The following is an 18,740-nucleotide window of genomic DNA, read 5'->3' as shown; positions in this document are numbered from 1 at the left end:
CAAATATATGCAAAAATAAATAAATTAATTCAAAAATATAAAATAAATAAATAAAATGGAAAACCGAAAAGAAGAGTAAATATATAAGGAAATTAATACAAAGATAAATAAATAAAGAATAAAATTAAAACAGAAACATCAATTTATGTCACATTTTATGGCTACATTTATTTTTAATATTTCTTTTGATACATTTAATGACATATTTATTTGTTTATTGAGTCATTTATTTATTTATTAATATTTTTTTTATTTTGGCAGGTTCCGACCTCCATATAAAACTGTTTAAAACTGCGAGAGTAATCAGGGAGAAAATACATTTCCCTTGAAACATAATTGAGAATGCAGTTTAGTTGTATAGGAATGTAATTTTGTAGGAGACGGGGTTGGATATGTGTGTATGCTCCTTTAGCTTTTTACAGTATTTTCTCTCTGTGTGTGTGTTTATGTGTATGTGCTCCTGATTGTATGTATAAGTGTGTGTGTGTGTGTGTGTGCGCGCGCTCCCTCATTACCTGGCAGTGTTCCCGGTGTTGTCGTCGTGGGAACGCACCGTGACAACCTGCTGCTTTGGTATGCAGGAGAACAGCGCTGATGGCGGAGCCGAGTTAATAGCTCTTCTGTGGCGACGCTCTGATCCTTCAGCACCCCCCCCCCACACCTCCAACCCCACCACACCGTGATACAAACACCGAGTGGCACAATTTAATGAAGTTCTGTTCTTTAAAGCAAGTGGCGGTTTGCGGGGATGGAGGGATGGAGGGATGGAGGGATGGAGGGACGGAGGGACGGAGGGGAGGTATGAGAACCTCTCTGCTCCTTCAGCTCATCTGTTTCTTTGAATAGTTTCCACGAGCCGATCGATGCGCCGGTTTTCTCCTGGCCTTTCAGCGCTGTCAGCCGTCATTGAGGGATGCAAATTCACGTCAGAAACTGGCCTGACACTTTTCCTGTCGGCCCCCCCCACCCCCCGGCGCTCGAAAACGCCGCGGCTCAGCAATAAACGGGGTGAAGGCCTCGTTTCTCAGAAGGCCGACGGAGAGAGAGAAAGAGAGACCTTTTCCATCAACGTTTTCTCTCTCCATCCTGACAAGATGAGGATGTGAAAGGACACCCGGTAAAGTTCATCTCTCTCTCCAGATGGAGAGGCGGCCAAGTCAGGAGAAAACAGGAATAAGTTCTCTGACTGTCGAGGTGAGGCGAGGAGAGAGATAATTGTGATGCTACCAAACTAGAACCGGAATAATATGAAAGATAACGGATGACAAAACTGGAGAAAGAAAATCCCTCATTTCAAAACGTGCTTTTATATTTTCCTCCAGATGTTTGGAGGTTCAGAGCACCTGAGAAAAGGCTTCACAGACGAGGACGCCATCGTCATATCTATTACACATATCTGTCCGTAAACAAATAGAAAATCCACTGGATCACTGTGATGTCACTTCCAGGTCAAATCAGTGCATTTTATCTCTCTGTCTGCGTGCAAAGAAAATAAATTAAAGTTAAAAGTGAGAATGAGCAAGTAGAAGGATGTACAGCAAAGAAAATCACACAGCTCACCTAAAGATTTTAGAAAACTCGGGCCGGGTATCATTAAAAGAAGTACCAACACCAGTGACCTTAAAGTGATACCGATACCAATAGAGTACTTCCTTCGGTACTTCCATCATGTGAATGGAAGCATTCAGTTGTGTTAAAGGTCACCACCATCGCATTTATTTTATCAGACGCCACAGCCGTGTAGTGTAGCCGTACTTTCCACCGTTTTGGTGACATCTCACACGTCGCATTAAAGGACCAGTGTGTAACATTTAGGGCTATCTATTGGCCGAAATGGAATATAATATTAATAACTATGTTTTCTTTCACTTCTTTAGTATGCTTGGCACACAGGAGAGGCTTCAGTTGGTTGTAATATCCTCACCTCAACGCTAGATACCTCCAGGTCCTCCACACTGGACCTTTAAATCAACACTTACAAACTATACAAATAGTCATTTTTAAAACAGGATCGATCGCAGGTATCGTTTTACTGGAGAAGTTTCAATACTACTTGGTGCTGGGTTATTTTGTTTGATGCTTTAAAGGAAAAGAAAAGTGAGAAATGTAAAAACGTTGGCATTGAAAGTAAAAAAAAAAAGCATAACTCTGCTGCTACCGATGCTGACCGTACTCCGTCAGATATTTCTGCAGAGAAAAGAGAGAGAGTCTGAGACAAAAGACAAAACGAAACAGACCTTTTTGTAGAAAGTTTGGTCAGTCCATCCTGACAGAATGAGAACGTGAAGCTCTCTGTAAAGTTCACCTCCGTCAGAAACAACAAATTAGGAAAAAAGTACAAAAGCGGAAAAAAGGAGGTAAAAAAGACCTCATAGGAAGGAAACGTGGTAAGTCACCTCAGATACTGCTGTGGATATTTGATTTCACAACATTTAAGTGTGTCAAGAACAGGCAGCTACCTCCGGGGTCTGAGAGTGAAGCCAATGCTGAAGTGCCTTAAACCTGCATTCTCTCTAACAGCCAGCAGGGGGCGACTCCTCTGGTTGCTAACAGAAGTCTGATTGTATAGAAGTCTCTGAGAAAATGAGCTTCTACTTCTCTCTTGATTTATTACCTCAGTAAACATTGTAAACATGAGTTTATGGTCTCAATCTCTAGTTTCAAGTCTTCTTCAATACAGCATGATGTTCATTTAGTAAATGATGGTCCCATTTAGAGTCAAATAGACCATAAAGCAGGGGATGCTTTAGAGCGGGGCTACCTTGTGATTGTAAGGTCGCTACTACGGCGTTGCCCGGTCTGGGAGTCGTCCGTGATTTTGTCGTAGAACTTTAACCCTTTCACAGTGTTTTCACTTCATTAAAGTTAATTGTATTTTTTTTTTTGGTCGCCTAAAAATTTCTTATTCAGTGTTTGGTTGTACTTAGCTCCACCCTCTCATGTCTCTTCTGGCTCCAAAAAAACAAGATGGCAACGGCCCAAAACAACAATGGTGATGGCCCAAAACCAAGATAGCGATGGCCATAAAAAAAAAGTCGTAATATTACGAGAATCAAGTCATAACTTTACGAGAAAAAAAGTCGTAATATTGAGGGAAAATAAATAAATTAGAAACACCCCCCACTGCTCCAGTCCTCCAGAAGCTCCTCCACCTGACCCCCGTACCCTACCTTCCTCTCATCCCTCCTGGCATGAAGAAGCTTTGGGAGAAGAAGCTCACAGAGGAACCAGGATAGTAGGAGAACTCTTTACTCCTCTTGACCCACTTTAAAGTTCCTCACTGAACTGAAGCGCTCTAAACTATCAGACTAGGTCAACAGCTCCAGTTCCTCCGGCTGCTGCTGGACGAGGGTTTAATGTGTCGCGTGTAAAGAGTCTAAAGATCTGAGGTGATCAGTTCCTTTATTTTGGGGGTCTTGTTTATTAATGAGGGTGAGATGGAGAGTGAGATTAAGAGGTGGATCATCTGACTTATAAAGTGTATAAATATATAAATACAGAAAGGTCTTCGCTGAGATTTGACCCTGATGAGTTTTCAAGACTTAGCAGATGAAAGTTTCTCCTCTTCTCCGCCTCTCCCTTTCATCTCTTCTCATTTCCTTTCCTCAGCTCCTCGTCATCTCCTTTCCTTTCATCATCATTTTCCTCATCTTATCTCCTTCCTCCTCAACCTTCCTCCTTTTCTTGTTTCCTCCTCTCTTCCCTTTTTTACCCCCTTATTTCTCCTCCTCTCCTCTTCTTTCATCCTCCTCATCCTCTCTCTCTTTTTCACCTGTTATCTCGTCTCTTCCTCACCTCCTCTTCCCTCTTTTCACCTCCTATCTTCCTTCTCTGTCGTCTGTCTCCTCTGTCCTATCTCCTCTCCTCGTTTCCTTTCCTCCCTTAACCCCTTCTCCCCTCATCTTCACTCTCATTCACTCCTCTTTTCCAACTCTCCTTTCTCTTCTCCTCTTTTGACCTCCTTCTATCTCTGATCAGCTTCTGCTCTTCCTCCTCAGATCATCCTTTTCTCTTTCCTCCCACTTTTCTTTCCTTCTCTTCTTCAGTCTCACCTCCTTTTTGTTGCTTCTCCTTTCATCTTCTCCCCTTTTCATTTTCTGTTCTTCTACTGTTTCTGTTCTCTCTCTCCTTCCTCCCGACATCATGCTTTTCTTTTTCTCATCTCCTCTCCTCTTCACTTTCCTTCTCTCCTCTCTCCTTACCACCTCTTGTTACTCCTTTCTTCCTTGTCTCCTCTCCTTTCTCTTCTCCTCTTTTGACCTCCTCACCTCCTTTTATCCTTTCATCAACTCTTCCTCGCCTCCATCTTCCTTCTCTCTCTTCTCCTTTCCTCGGCCATCACCTTGTCTCCTCTCTCCTTCCTCCCTAAATCCTTTTCTTTTTCTCATCTCCTCTCCTCATTTTCTTTCCTCCCTTAACCCCTTTTCACCTCAACTAATCTTCACTCTCCTTCTCTCCTCCTCTCCTTTCTCTTCTCCTCTTTTGACCTCCTCACCTCCTCCTATCTTTCATCATCTCCCTTTTTCATTTCCTCCTCTGTTATCACCTTGTGTCCTCTCTCCTTTCTCCCTAAATCGTCCTTTTCTTTTTTTTCATCTCCTCTCCTCTTCACTTTCCTTCTCTCCTTTCACCTCACCACCTCCCATGAGTCCTCTACTCCTTCTCTCCTCCTTCTCTCCTCTCCTCTCCTCTTCTCTTACTACCTCCTCATCCTTTTTCTCATCCCATCTTTTCTTTCATTCTCTTCACCTCTTCTCCTTTTCCCTTTATCTCATCAACTCCTCCTCGCCTCCATCTTCCTTCTCTCTCTCTTCTCCTCTCCTCTGTTACCACCTTGTCTCCTCTCCCCTTTCCCCCTAAATCTCTCTCTCATCTCCTCCTTTAAGCCCTTCTCACTTCATGTTCACTTTCCTTCCCTCCTCTTCTTTCTTTCCTCTTCTCCTCTTTTGACCTCCTCACCTCCTCCTATCTGCTCTCATCAGCTTCTGCTCTTCCTCCTCAAATCATCCTTTTCTCTTTCCTTCTCTTCTTCAGTCTCACTTCCTCCCATCTTTCATCTTCTCCCTTTTTCATTTCTTCCTCTGTTATCTCCTCCTCGCCTCCTTCTTCCTTCTCTCTCTTCACCTCCTCCTCTCCTCTGTTATCACCTTGTCTCCTCTCTCCTTCCTCCCTACATCATGCTTTTGTTTTTCTCATCTCCTCATCTCCTCTCCTTTCCTTTCTGCTTCTTGTCTTCTCTCTCACCTCACTTCTTAGTACTTCTACCTTCCCTTCATCCTCCTCCTCCTCCTCCTCCTGCTCGCCGCCTTCGGCTTATTAAGATTTCAAAGATACAAATGGCGGCGGGCTGATTGCTTTCAGGGAATCTGCCTTTAATAATTACAGGTGGAGGAGCTCGGGGTAGCGTTGGCGGAGCACAGACTAATGGAAAACTAGATTTTTTCACTGAATTAGAGCGAGGAGGGGGGGATCCATATATTGACAAGCCATCAGCGGGCCGTAGATCAGGACAAGTGCTTCGGACTTGTCGGAGGCGGCGGCGGCAAACTGGCTCTGATGCTGCGTGGCATCTCGCTACGCTTCCTGCAGCCACCGCCGGGCTGCGAGGAGGAGGATCAAACCCACCTTCATCTCCAGGACTGTGGATGGAGGAGGAGGAAGAGGAGGAAGAGGAGGAGGAGGAGGAGGAGGAGGGGAGTTAAAAGGCCGCAGAGTTAACCTTTTTTTCTGATGACTCCCTCCTCCTCCTCCTCCTCCTCCTCTTCCTCGTCTCCTCGTCTCCTCGTGGAGGACCTGAATCAAAATGTAAATGCTGGAGCCTCTGAGGGAAGCGGCGCTCTGGGATTCTGCTCCTATTGATTATATGAAGTGAGTCGGAGTCGCTCTGTTCAACAACCAAATGTGTTTTCCCCCGATGCTCTGTGACAGGAATTACCCAGAGTTCAGCTGGGCTCTGGGCTCGGTTTGCTAATGACATTTCTGCTCTCAGAGAGCGCGCGCGCACACACACACACACACACACACACACACACACTCACTTTGGCATAAAATTCAAGGACTCTTAATGATTTTCAGGATCCGATTTACCTAAAAAAATAAATAAAAAAGAGGCGTTTTTCTATAACATGACGAGACGCTGGTGAAGAAAAAGACAAGTCAGATGCATCATAGATTTTCAAGATAGAATAAAAAGACATAGTGGATTTATTGGTGGAAATAGTAATAAAATTGTAAAAATATAATATTAGATGTTCCCTGATTCTGTAATGCTAATCAGACTCAAAAAACAAAACACAAAACATTTATATTCTTACATCTTTACCACAACAAAGTAGTTTGTCCTGCTGCTGGTCGTGTGTAATTCAAAAGGGTTTAACCACTGTAAGCTCAGGTTCAGGTTCTAGCGTAGGCGGTCCTCTAAACTAACGGTATCGTGATATACCGGTATTGACGATAACCGTCACATTTAAAAATGAAATATTGACACCATGTTAATTATACACATGTGATCATATTGTTTAAATAGTCCAGCGCCTCTTAGGGTTTTATTTCACAAGCCGTTGTCCGTTTGTCTGAATCAGAGTGAAATTGATCATTTTGGTTTGTTTTCTATTTAGTCTTCAAAATGCACAAATTAAAGATTCAAGATATTTATTGTCACGCCGGATATACAGGTACGATCATGTGAAATACTTTTTGCTGGGAAGCTCCATTAAAAAGAATAAGTTATATTACAATAATAAAAGGAAATACTTTGTACAAGGGCATATTAAGAACATATATATATATATATATATATATACAGGATAAGAGGCAGTGAGATAAATATAGAAGCAGAGTTGGGTACTATAAAAATATTGCACAGGCATTTTTTTTTTTTTTATATTGCACATATTGTATTGATTCAAGTGTTGCACGTTTATTACACTTTTTGTGAGAGAGTGTTGTATGAATTATCTATTCAAGAGTCTGATGGCCTGGGGGGAAAATGGTTTGTCAGTCTGCTGGTGTGAGTCCTCCTGGGGGTCCCGGATCTTCTTCCAGAGAGCAGGAGGGAGAACAGGCTGTTGTGGGGGGGTGTCGTGTCCTTAATGACCCTCAGGGACTTCCTGAGGCACCGCTGGGTGTACAGCTCCTGCAGGCCGGGCAGCTCGCACCCGGTGATGTGTTGGGCGGAGTGCTCCACCCTTCTCCAGCGCCTTACGGTCCACGTTGGTGCAGTTGCCGTACCAGGGGGTAAAGCAGCCTGTCGGGAGGCTCTCTACGGTGCCTCGGTAGAAGTCCCTGAGGATTTGTGGTTCAAGTCCAAAGAGGACCAAATAAATAAAATGAAGATGCTGAGGGGCGTGTATGAAGGAGTGAATTTATCTGTTTCGTCTTGAGAGCTGCCACTTCTACGCCGGGAATCACAGACTTTGATATATTGCTGTTGAAGTGTTTTCTCTTTGACTCGGCACTGATCGACTGCACACAAATCGTTTCTCCTTCAGTTTATCACGAATGACATAAACGCCACTATTTTTGTGGACTTTATTGCCAGATGTCAAGCAAACACCAAACTTCTGCAGGAGTCCAGGTTCGTCCTCCCACTCATGTTAACCGGTCGTTTACCTGCGTCCAGCTCAACAAATGCTGCTCAGGCATCCTGCGTTTTGGTTCTCTTGGAAACGGTCTGAGACTGCTTGCGAGAGCTGGTCTCAGACCGTGGTATCGGTTGTTTCGGTCCGCACCAGAGTACGATTACTGCGTTCACAAGTGAGAAACAGGCGATCAGAGAGGGGAGAGGACGGGAGATGGAGAGACAGTCAGCTGGACTCAGTGCCTGTTGGTGGGGTCTTTCAGTGCCGCTAGCCAGCGCTGCAGTAACGTTACTGATCTCTGTTTCAGCGTCAATGTCGTTCTTGATTTTAAGACTTCAGTATTGGATTGACTGTTCAGACCTGGAGGTAACCATCTAGGTACAACTCATAAAAGTGTTGAAAAGCACAGATCAATTACTGCCAGATCCGGATTTATTGAAAGATTTAATTCAACCAAACAAAATAACTGAACCTGCAGATTCTACAACACGTTCCTGTTGCTGAACAATAACTTCATTCATCCTACACACAGTTGTGAGTCATTATTTGTCAGAACCAGCCGTTTGTTTTAGAAACCACCGAGCTGAAGCCATGACCATGACCTCTGACCTTTGTGTGGGGGGAGGGAAGACAACAGAAGGATCAATGAAGGATCACATCATTACAACAAAGCTTTCTGTGATGCAGCCGAACAATAAAACACAACAACCATGATTGAAGTCATCAGTAGACTCGTATTTATCTTGATTGAGTGATATTACTTGACTCCCTGACAGTTATCGTGTTATTGATATGAGGTTAATTAAACATTATTTGACAATTTATGACATTTCCAACTATTTAAATGGTCAATTTGTATCCGTTTTGTTTTTTACTATGATCACTTTCCATTCAAGTTATTATTGAGATATCTCCACTTACAAGCTTTGTCTGCAGCTTTTAACCACATCTCACTGTCATCAGCAGATGTTTCCTCAGTTATCACCACAAAAGCTCGAGTTTAGATTATTTAGTTGAAGTGTGGAATGAATTTTAATGCTCAGATTTTTATTCTAATTTCTAACTAATAAACGCTGAACTGAAACTAGCTGTAAAATGACGGCATCTTCATCTAAACTGAATGCCATTTTGGCCGTCGCCATCTTGTTTTTTTTGCCGTCGCCATCTTGGTTTTTGGCCGTTGCTATCTTGATTTTTGGGCGTCACCTTCTTGGTTTTTGGTCGTTGCCGTCTTGTTTTTTTGCAACCAGAAGTGGCACGAGAGGGTGGAGCTAAGTATAACCGAATGCTGAATAAGACATTTTTAGGCGACCAAAATGGTTCTAATTAACGTTGGTGAACTGAAAACAACTTCATCTGAACTGAATGTTTTTGTAAGAAGTGTCTCTCAGACTGGAGCTGCAGTAAAAACCCTCTCAGCCTCCATTAAACGTCAGTTAGCAGAGCAGCAGGCGGTCCGATCCCCTCAGGAGTTCATATATTTTACTGTAAACACTGATGTTAAAGCTCAGCTCTAATGCTTTCAGCAGGGGGGGTACAGGGGTGGGGGGGGGGGGTTCAGTCCGCCAAACGGAAATTAAATTTTCATGCTTGCTGCTGTACAGTAAACACACCACGTCCAGGACTCAGAGTTTGTGTATCTTAAAAAGTCCATGTGAGGTAATTTTGTGGTCGTGTAGGAGGGGGGGGGGGCTCCTCTCATATTTGGGTGGTATGATCGGTTGTGTTGTGTGTGCTGTAGCGAGGCGATGCAGCTGACCGATCCATCCATCATCGGCTCGTAGTCTCTCTGCTGCTCGCTCCTCAAACTCGGTTTTTGTTTGGAAACCATCCATCATATTCCTGAGCATGACACGCCGGCCACAAGACATCCCGACCACGGCTACACAATGTATGTGTGTGTTTCCTGCTACGCGGTCATGTATGTGTGCTGCGCATTAAAACAACTCTGTACCCTAAAAAAACAACATAACAAAAACCCCAATCTAAAATAGTTCTCATGGTATTTTCACACGGCTGAATTCACCAGCGTGAAGAAGCTGAATGTTTTTTAATTTAACATAGATAAATATTTTCCACCAAAATCTGTGAATTTAACATGTTAATCTCTGCTGGACCGACCGCGGCAAATAAAGAGTTTAACAGGTTACATTTATATGCTTACATACACAAATAGAAACTGCAGGGGCCGTCCATATACCGCCAACAAAGAGTCTTCTTAAAGGAGTTCTTCACCCCCAAAACCACTATTTGTATATCAGTTACTCAAATCCGACCTGTGGCCCTTTGCTGCATGTCATCTCCTCTCTCTCCCCTTCTCAACACTATCACTATCTCTATCAAATAAAGGCAAAAAGCAACAATAATATCTTTAAAAATAAAATAAAAAATAAATAAAATAAAAAGTAAATAAAATAAAAAATAAATAAAATAAATAAATAAAATAAATAAAATAAATAAAATAAATAAAATAAATAAAATAAATAAAATAAAAAATAAACGGAGTCAGTGTTGATGCGTTGAAGTAACGGGGGCCTCGTTTAACAACAGCAAAACTATATCAAAACATCCGCTTTATCACAACTTGTGCAGTATAATCCAACTCTTTCGTATGCGCACTACTTCCCAAACACATGCATCTTCACTAAAACCTGACTGTTTAAAACTCTTCTGCATGAACCATCAGGCGAGTCTGAAATATAGTCTGAACTCAGCCTCCAAAGTCTTGAATACCTTGTAAGATAACTGAAGGATCTTGTGTGCACCATCTTCCAAGACTTTGGGATTATTTATTCAGCCAACAATAGAAATATACTTAAAATTAAATTTAAAAAATTGCAGATGTAAACGAATTCTGGGTCGTCACCATGTGGGTCTCTTGGTTGTTACTTCATTATCCCCCTCAGTGTGTATTGTATATGTATGAGGGCATACTGACCTTTTATTCATGAAGATTTTCTTTATAATTGAGGCCGTAAAAATCTACTTTTTGTAAGAGGACAACATGATGTGGACCAGACCAGACCTGAACTAGCTCTAACATCAGCCTGTGTTTGGCAGTTTTGTAGTTTCACATTCAACAGAAGCTGAGAAAGAAACTAGATTTTAAACTCCAGGACGATAATTTACTCTCAGAGAAATGGAGCATAAATTCAGACGCTGCAATTCGTTTTTTTTTTGTTTTACCTCGAGACAGGCCGGCCCTCTTTATCTAGGCCTCTCTCTCTCTCTCTCTCTCTCTAACGCTGGCCTGCTTCCCGTACATCTGCGCACTCAAAGCTACAAATGATGTGATTATGATATATCATGTAACAGAGAAAGTCTCTTTGTTTCTGCCGTTAAAAAGAAAGAAATCGATAGCGGGGGTGGCGCGGGGCCGCGAGGGGCCTTGAGGGGCCGCGGCGTCTCCTCTGGACTGACCAGGTAAGGGTTAGGCCCGGCCGGGGGTTTTTGGCGGGGGCTCAGAAAATGCTGATTCTACATTTAGCCTGACAGTGATGCATGCCTCGGCCTCGCCGTCCGGTTAGCCCGGTACCTGAGGGTCCGGCCGAGGAAGATCAGCTGCAGACCGGGACGAGGTTAAGGATGGAGGAGGAGCAGAGGTGGGAGGCCGGGAACCCGGGATTATTTTTAGAGCCAGCGGAGTCTGGGAGGGAGGAAAGATGGAGGAGACGGAGGGAGTATTTTTTTATGAGGGTGGGAGACGAGGGAGTTGAAGAGAGAGAGAGAGGAGAAGCTGAGATAATTCTGTGAGGAAGAGGAGAGATGTTTTAGGAGTCCCGAAGAGAGAGAACAACATATATCGTCAAGAAGTGAAAGTCAATTGTTCGTTCCAGCGCCCAGCAGCAGAGCTACGCTTCTGCCATTTTGGACTGAAAGCGACTACCGGACGCCAGTAAAACGTCCGCCCACAAAGAGCCGTACGAAAGTTAAACTAAATAAGTTCTATTCTACTGTCATATTCTACCAAAATGGCCTGTGAGTCAGAAAACACCAGACTTTCCAGAAGTCAACGTTGATTTTTTTGGTCACATAACTTTCGTAATTAAGTAACAAGTTGTTTCAACCCAAACTACCATCTTTTCCTAAACCTAACTAAGTAGTTTCCTGTGAAGACTGAAGTTTATTTTGAAAAGTATGCATGCTTGTAATGAGCAAAAATTGACACGTGTTGCTGAACATTCGTAGGAAAACCTTTCATATATAGGATGCTTTGACTTATTTTTAGCCCAACAATTATGTTTCCCTAAACCTAACTAAGTGGTTTTGTTGCCTAAACATAACCGCGTCCATTTCACAGTAACAACGTGGTGGTAAATGACACACAAAAAGCCTAAAATGCGTAAATCATGACACACTTAATGTCCTTCAAATGTTATTTATACGCCTCCCCATGAGATCAGGTTGAATAATATATAATAATATATAATAATATCTGTTGTTTTTCTTATTAACACGTTTTGTGTTTTTGCCACCAGCGTTCCCGTCATACAGCGTTCCCATCATGCAGCACTCCCATCATGCAGCGTTCCCATTATGCAGCGTTCCCATCATGCAGCACTCCCATCATGCAGCGTTCCCATTATGCAGCGTTCCCATCATGCAGCGTTCCCATCATACAGTGTTCCCATCATGCAGCGTTCCCGTCATGCAGCGCTCCCATCACATGACCCAGACTGTGAACTTCACCCTTCAAACACACAGTTCAGGTACGTCTCTCTCATCAGGCTGAACACTACTTTAATATGTGAATCTCTTCTGAATGACTCACCTGTGGGCTTCACCTGTTTTCACTGCTTTAAGCTTAAAGGCAAATCTACACCATGAAGTCGTGCTGTAGTATCTACTAGCAGCAGCTCTATAACCACGGATGTACGAACACAGGTCATCTGGATTCTTCTGATAATGAAGAAAAACATAATTTAGAAAGAAGATGAATATGTTTCCTTCAGTTTGAGAGAAGTAAAAACCTTCATCTTCCCCTCCACCACACACTCTCCCCTCCTCTCCCTGTTTGTGATGTTGACCTCCGACCTCCGACCTCTCGGTGGAGCGTGTCGAGGGTCATCATTAGACTGGTCTGGAGCCTGTGGGAGACACCCAGCACACCCTCTCTCTCCAGGTAGGAAGACTTGATGGGTCGATGTATTGAATTACTATTACTGCCTCTTCTCTTCTGTGAGTCACCGGCTGCTTGGTGGCTCGGTGATTTTACTAATCAACATTATTTGACTTGAAGAGCGTCATCTTTATTTGAACGTAAAGCTGAACTAAAGTTATCTTTGACAGCCCTATATCAGAGAAATATACTTGGTTATTACCAGATAAAGATCTTACAAACTGAAGATCAGACTGATTTGATGAAGAGGTCAAAGCTACGTGACGGGGACTTCCTTCAATATGGGAATGAAGTCAACAAACGGAGTCTGTTCACCGTAGACGACAACAACAACAAAGAGTAGGATTGGTTGAGGAGGCTGAAAAGCTGGCAGACGGTGCAGCTGGCCCAAAGTTAAAAATAAGGCGGAGGTCCCAGCAGAGAGCGTGTAAATCCTCCGACAGGATGGATGTAGCTGTCGTTACTGCTGCTGCTGCTGCTGCTGCTGCTGCTGTTGTTGTTGTGTCCACCGCTGCTTGTAGAGACAATGGTGTTAATGAGCCTCACATATCAACCCCAGCACACTCCATCCTCTCCCTGTGAGGGGGTGTGTTGGTCAGCGGTGGTATATCTCAGTGTGAAGGGTGGCTTCTGCTTCTGTTTGTCTTTAGTGGTGTTTAGAAGCCGCTCAGACACCGACTGAACAACTGATACACACTCAGACAGCAGGATGGACTGACAGCTGGTAGCGTAGCATCGGTATATACAAGTCATATAAATGTTATTTTCTCCATTTATACAGATTTATATCATCTAGCACACTAGTTCCCAATCTGGGGGTCCAGACCCCCACTAGGGGTTCTTGATTTTAAAGGCCCTAACTCTCCAACCCGCCTCACATCGCCTTGTCTCGGCCGACAAGTTTCACTCGAACACACCGCAAGGACGACAGCCGACGGCCAGTTAGCACGTACGTTCTGCGCCTGCGTGAGGTGAAATAACTCTCCACACCAGCAGGCGGCGGTAGTCTGTGTTCATCATTCAGAAAGAGGAAACAGGAAGAGCGAGGACGGAGGATATACAAGCCGTTGTTATGATACGTACAAGAAACAAAGCCGACCGTCTTCACAACACTCTCACTCACCACTTAGCTTCATTCCAGATGTTCATGTTGCTGTGAAAACATCTGGAATGACCAGATGAGATGAAGATGAAAACTGAGAAGAGTCTTCTGTGATTTTCCTCTTGACTTTACTCACTTCTGTTTCTCTTCTCGTGCACTGATTTGTTTAAGATGAACAGCCAATCAGAGTGATTTATTTCACTGACGAGCGCCGCCACCAATTCAACGCGCTGAATCGGCTGAAAAAAACTCTGACACGGGCAGACTAGAGCCGACGGTGCGGGACACACCGCAAAATCTAGACCGACGCTCACCGACGGACCCAAACTGTCCGCCGGCCGACCGTCAGCTCGGTGTGTCAGGAGCTTTAAGGACATAAAGACAACCTTTCAAAAACATATTCAGTTGGCCTACATCTCATCATTTCATTCAACTAAATGAAATAGAACACCAGTTCTATTCACAGAGCGTTCCCTCTCTGCTGATCAGCCTCGTCCTGCACTAGAAACATAAGCAGTGTCAGAGAGCGTCAGGGAGAAGAAAACACCCTGGTTAAGGATGTATTAGGGCTGTCTAAGTTAACGTGGAAACGCAAATTCCTTTTAACGCAACTAACTTCTTTAACACATTAACGCAGTTTGTGATTTTTAGGTTGTAGCAGCTCAGTTTTAAAGACACACCTTGATGAATCCATCGGTACCAACCATGTCATACTAGCTTGTCGCAAAGGAGGTTCACTAACGCTCCAAATTTTGTCGAGGAAAAACTGTCATGTCCATTTTCAAAGGGGTCCCTTGACCTCTGACCTCCAGATATGTGAATGTAAATGGGTTCTATGGGTACCCACGAGTCTCCCCTTTACAGACATGCACACTTTATGGCACAATATTTATATTTGAGCATATTGTTTTATGGTAAATGCAGTACCTGTGAGGGTTTCTGGACAATATCTGTCATTGATTTGTGTTGTTAATTGATTTACAATAATACATATATACATACATTTACATAAAGCAGCATATTTGTCCACTCCCATGTTGATAAGAGGATTAAATACTTGACAAATCTCCCTTTAAGGTAGATTTTGAACAGTGGTGCGTTCGCTGTCTGTCAGCAGCAGGATCTGGTAGAAATTCTCTGTTGGAGTCAGACTCAGGTTTGCCATCTGTCAGCTCTGATGGCCCGGCTATCGATCCGACGCCGGGGTCACACCAGGACCCTGACCCCCCCACATCACTGCCTGACACACACGCACACACACGCACACACACACACACACACACACACACACACACACACACACACACACACACACACACACACACACACACACACACACACACACACACACACACACACACACACACAGAGCGGCAGGTTTAGGTATGTGACAGTAATGTGACAGTCATTTTCCCAGTGTGATGGCTGTCAGTGTCAGCAGCCTGCTGAGCGTCACTCCTAACCTTTTTATCCTCCACACCGACCCGATCAAACGCCAACAACCTCCATCACGGGCTGGACCCCATGCTGTGTGTGTAGGTGTGTGTGTTGGTGTGTGTGTCAGTGTGTGTGTATGTGTGTGTGTGTTAGCTGCTATAATTAGGCCGGTTTCTCTGACTTCTTCTCACTTATTTCTGACATGTCTGCGTTTAATTTCAGTTAACATGCACCCTTTATTATTCTTTTTTTAACACAACACAGAGAAGTCAAATGAATCTCACAGAGTACGACTCCTCCTCCTCCTCCTCCTCCTCCTCCTCCTCCTCCTCCTCCTCTTCCTCTCCTCCTCCTCCTCCTCTTCCTGCTCTTCCTCCTCCTTCTCCTCCTTCTCCTCTTCCTCCTCCTCCTCCTCTTTCTCCTCATTCTCCTCCTCTTCCTCCTCCTCCTCCTCATTCTCCTCATTCTCCTCCTCTTCCTCTTCCTCCTCCTCTTCCTCCTCTTCCTCCTCCTCTTCCTACTCCTCCTCTTCCTCATTCTCCTCCTCCTCCTCTTCCTCCTCCTCATTCTCTTCCTCCTCCTCTTCCTCTTCTTCCTCCTCCTCCTCCTCCTCATTCTGCTCCTCCTCCTCCTCCTCATCCTCTTTCTCCTCCTCCTCCTCCTCCTCTTCCTCTTCTTCCTTCTCCTCCTCCTCCTCCTCCTCCTCCTCCTCCTCCTCCTCATCCTCTTCCTCCTCCTCTTCCTCCTCCTTCTCCTCCTCCTCCTCCTCCTCTTCCTTCTCCTCCTCCTCCTCCTCCTCCTCCTCTTCCTCCCTCCCTTCGATCCACACTTTGAAAAACCCTGATCGGCAGATCACCCGTCCTGCAGCGTCCTGCAGCGTCCTGCAGCAGCTGGGACGTCCAGCAGGAGAATCAGCAGACGGGAACAACATTGAACTGGAATTGATGCTCGATTAGGAGTTCGCTTTAATGAGCAGAAAAGCTGTTTTTTCCTTTTCTCCAGTTTCCCTGCAGCTGCAGCTGATCTGTTCAGATTACGCAGCATCGACAGTGAGAGGCTAAACTTCAAGTCGAAAACAGTGTCAGTAAATAAAATGAGAGCTGGTGTCTGTGCTTCAGGTGGTTCCAGGTCGCAGGTTCGATCCCTGCAGTGTCTCTTCTATCCATCCCTGTCCAATGAAACGAGGCTCCGGGCCGACCTCTGACCTCTGACCCCTCCGGTGAAACAACGACACGTCTAAGGTACACTCTGTTTCTCACATGGTTAATGATTAAACTGCTCTGAAGGGATTATTCATGTAAACCCTGGGACACTAAAAACATTCACTCCTTTTCTCTCTCTATTATCTATTTTATATCGCTGTGAAAACATCTGCATCAAACATCTGGATTTATTCAAGTTTCTCTCCAAAAACTGCATTTTACAAGATTACATTTGAACACATCATGATAACGTTAGAATTCACCTTCACCCAATACTGTTTTTACTGAATAGAGCCTGAACACACCATAATGTCAAATCAAATCAAATCAATAGTGTCTCCCGTGTTGAAGTCAGCAGGACGAGAGCTAGTTAGCGTTAGCTGTTAGCAGCCGGTAGTAAGGGTGTGCGAAAATATGGATACACATGAGTATCGCGATATTATGTTTGGCGATACTGTATCAAATCTCCAAAACGCTGTATCAAATTTCTTTTTTTACAATTTCGGAGGTTGAGTTGGGTTCAGTTTTAAATCTAGAGGGAAGATAGTGGTATCATCTGAAACTAGAGAACCTAAAGAATCCATCGGTACCAACCATGTCACACTAGCTTGTTGGGAAGGAGGCTAAATAACGCTCCAAACTTACACTACATTTTGGCGAGGACACTACTACTCGCACACGGACTGAAAACATTCCTTTTTAGCAGAACCTGTGACTTTTAACTAACCTGCTGGCTGCTGCTTTTATGCTCTTATTTTTATGATGTTAGCTTTTCATCTGTTTTTTATATTGATGCTTTTCCTTGTAGCACTTTGAGATTTGTGAATTTAAAGTGCATTACAAATAAAATGTATTATTTATTAATATTATTAAACGCAGAACAGAATGTCTGGAGTGCGAATTTGACCTGGAAAGCTTTGGCAGCGCTCCAGTTGTTGTCTGTCGGCCGTAGCAGTCGGCTTTTAGCCGGTTAATGGAGCTCAATGGACAACGATTTGTGTCAAACTGTAAGCCGACACTGTTAAACTGAAGTCGGGTATATTTGTGGATGCACTTCAAACATTTAACTTATGACGGCATCACATGACTGTGTCGAACGGCGAGTCCGTTACATTTACATCACAGACATCTATGATTTTATTTTTTTCATTATTTATGTTTTATTGATAATATGTCAGTAGCCTATTTGAGTGCCTTAACTGTTACAGTAAGAGTTATGGCAGATGAGTCACTGTAGAATGTTTACGTTTTTAAAATACAAAAGTATTCATCATTAGGCTATTATTTTATTTCCCTTTCGTACCGAAAACATACCGAACCGTGACCCCGAAACCGAGGTACATACTGAACGTAGTCCCTTCCTCTGACCTCCAGATATGTGAATGAAAATGGGTTCTATGGGTACCGACCCTCTGAATGAGGTCTGAGGATCGGATCTCAATGCGTCTTGAGTGAGTTCACACTGATGGTATGTGTCCACAGCCTCCGTGCTTTCCACGCTCCCCATTCATTGTCTATGTAAGCAGCCGTGCAATGCATTCTGGTAGCGTGGCGTCGCGATTCGAGAGACTAGGCATCACGACGCCCGCTCCTCATTTGCACAAAGTTGAGGGCTTGTCTACTTTATGCAAATCACGGGCGTCCGACGCGACTCGCCGCCTCTCCAAACTCCAGAGGATCTTTTAAACTAAACGTTGTTGATCCAAATTAAAGACAGATTCATCAACTACATGGATTATTTCTCGCCTCAAATGTTTTCAGAAACACATTTCAGTGAACTATTTACGTGAAATAAGAGAAGAAAGTTTCCAAACGAGCCTCCATACTGGTTCCGGTTTGAAAGCTGGGAGCAGCAGCCAACGGCGGGAAAGCGTTCGTCCAATCAGGAGCCGAGTGCCTTGTTTCTAGGGACAGCACACCAAGCGTCCAATGTTGGGAAGCGTCGCGTCCCCTCGCCATAAAAAATGCCGCTGTGGACACGTACCATAAGAGTACTGTCCACTTGTTAATACCAGGTCTGAACAGCATGTTAATACCAGGTCTGAACAGCATGTTAATACCAGGTCTGAACAGGTCTGAACAGCATGTTAATACCAGGTCTGAACAGGTCTGAACAGCATGTTAACACCAGGTCTGAACAGGTCTGAACAGCATGTTAATACCAGGTCTGAACAGCTTGTTAATACCAGGTCTGAACAGCTTGTTAATACCAGGTCTGAACAGCATGTTAATACCAGGTCTGAACAGCATGTTAATACCAGGTCTGAACAGCTTGTTAATACCAGGTCTGAACAGCATGT

General features: G+C 43.9%; 1 protein-coding gene and 1 long non-coding RNA gene across 2 annotated transcripts in view; one reads left to right on the top strand and one right to left on the bottom strand.

Moving 5' to 3' along the window:
• The window catches only part of LOC119493007, a 30,813-nt gene extending 14,340 nt beyond the window's left edge, over positions 1–16,473 (top strand). Inside the window, exon 3 of the long non-coding RNA XR_005207887.1 lies at positions 16,357–16,473. This is a non-coding gene — a long non-coding RNA (uncharacterized LOC119493007). The remainder of the gene's footprint in view (positions 1–16,356) is intronic.
• LOC119492980 (actin, non-muscle 6.2-like) overlaps positions 1–18,740 on the bottom strand; it is an 840,607-nt gene that overhangs the window by 478,841 nt on the left and 343,026 nt on the right. The gene's annotated exons all lie outside the window — the stretch shown is intronic.

Source organism: Sebastes umbrosus, chromosome 8, assembly GCF_015220745.1.
Source record: "Sebastes umbrosus isolate fSebUmb1 chromosome 8, fSebUmb1.pri, whole genome shotgun sequence".
Taxonomy (NCBI): domain Eukaryota; kingdom Metazoa; phylum Chordata; class Actinopteri; order Perciformes; family Sebastidae; genus Sebastes; species Sebastes umbrosus.
Note: the sequence above shows the minus strand (reverse complement) of the source record. Positions and strands in the feature narration are given on the sequence as shown.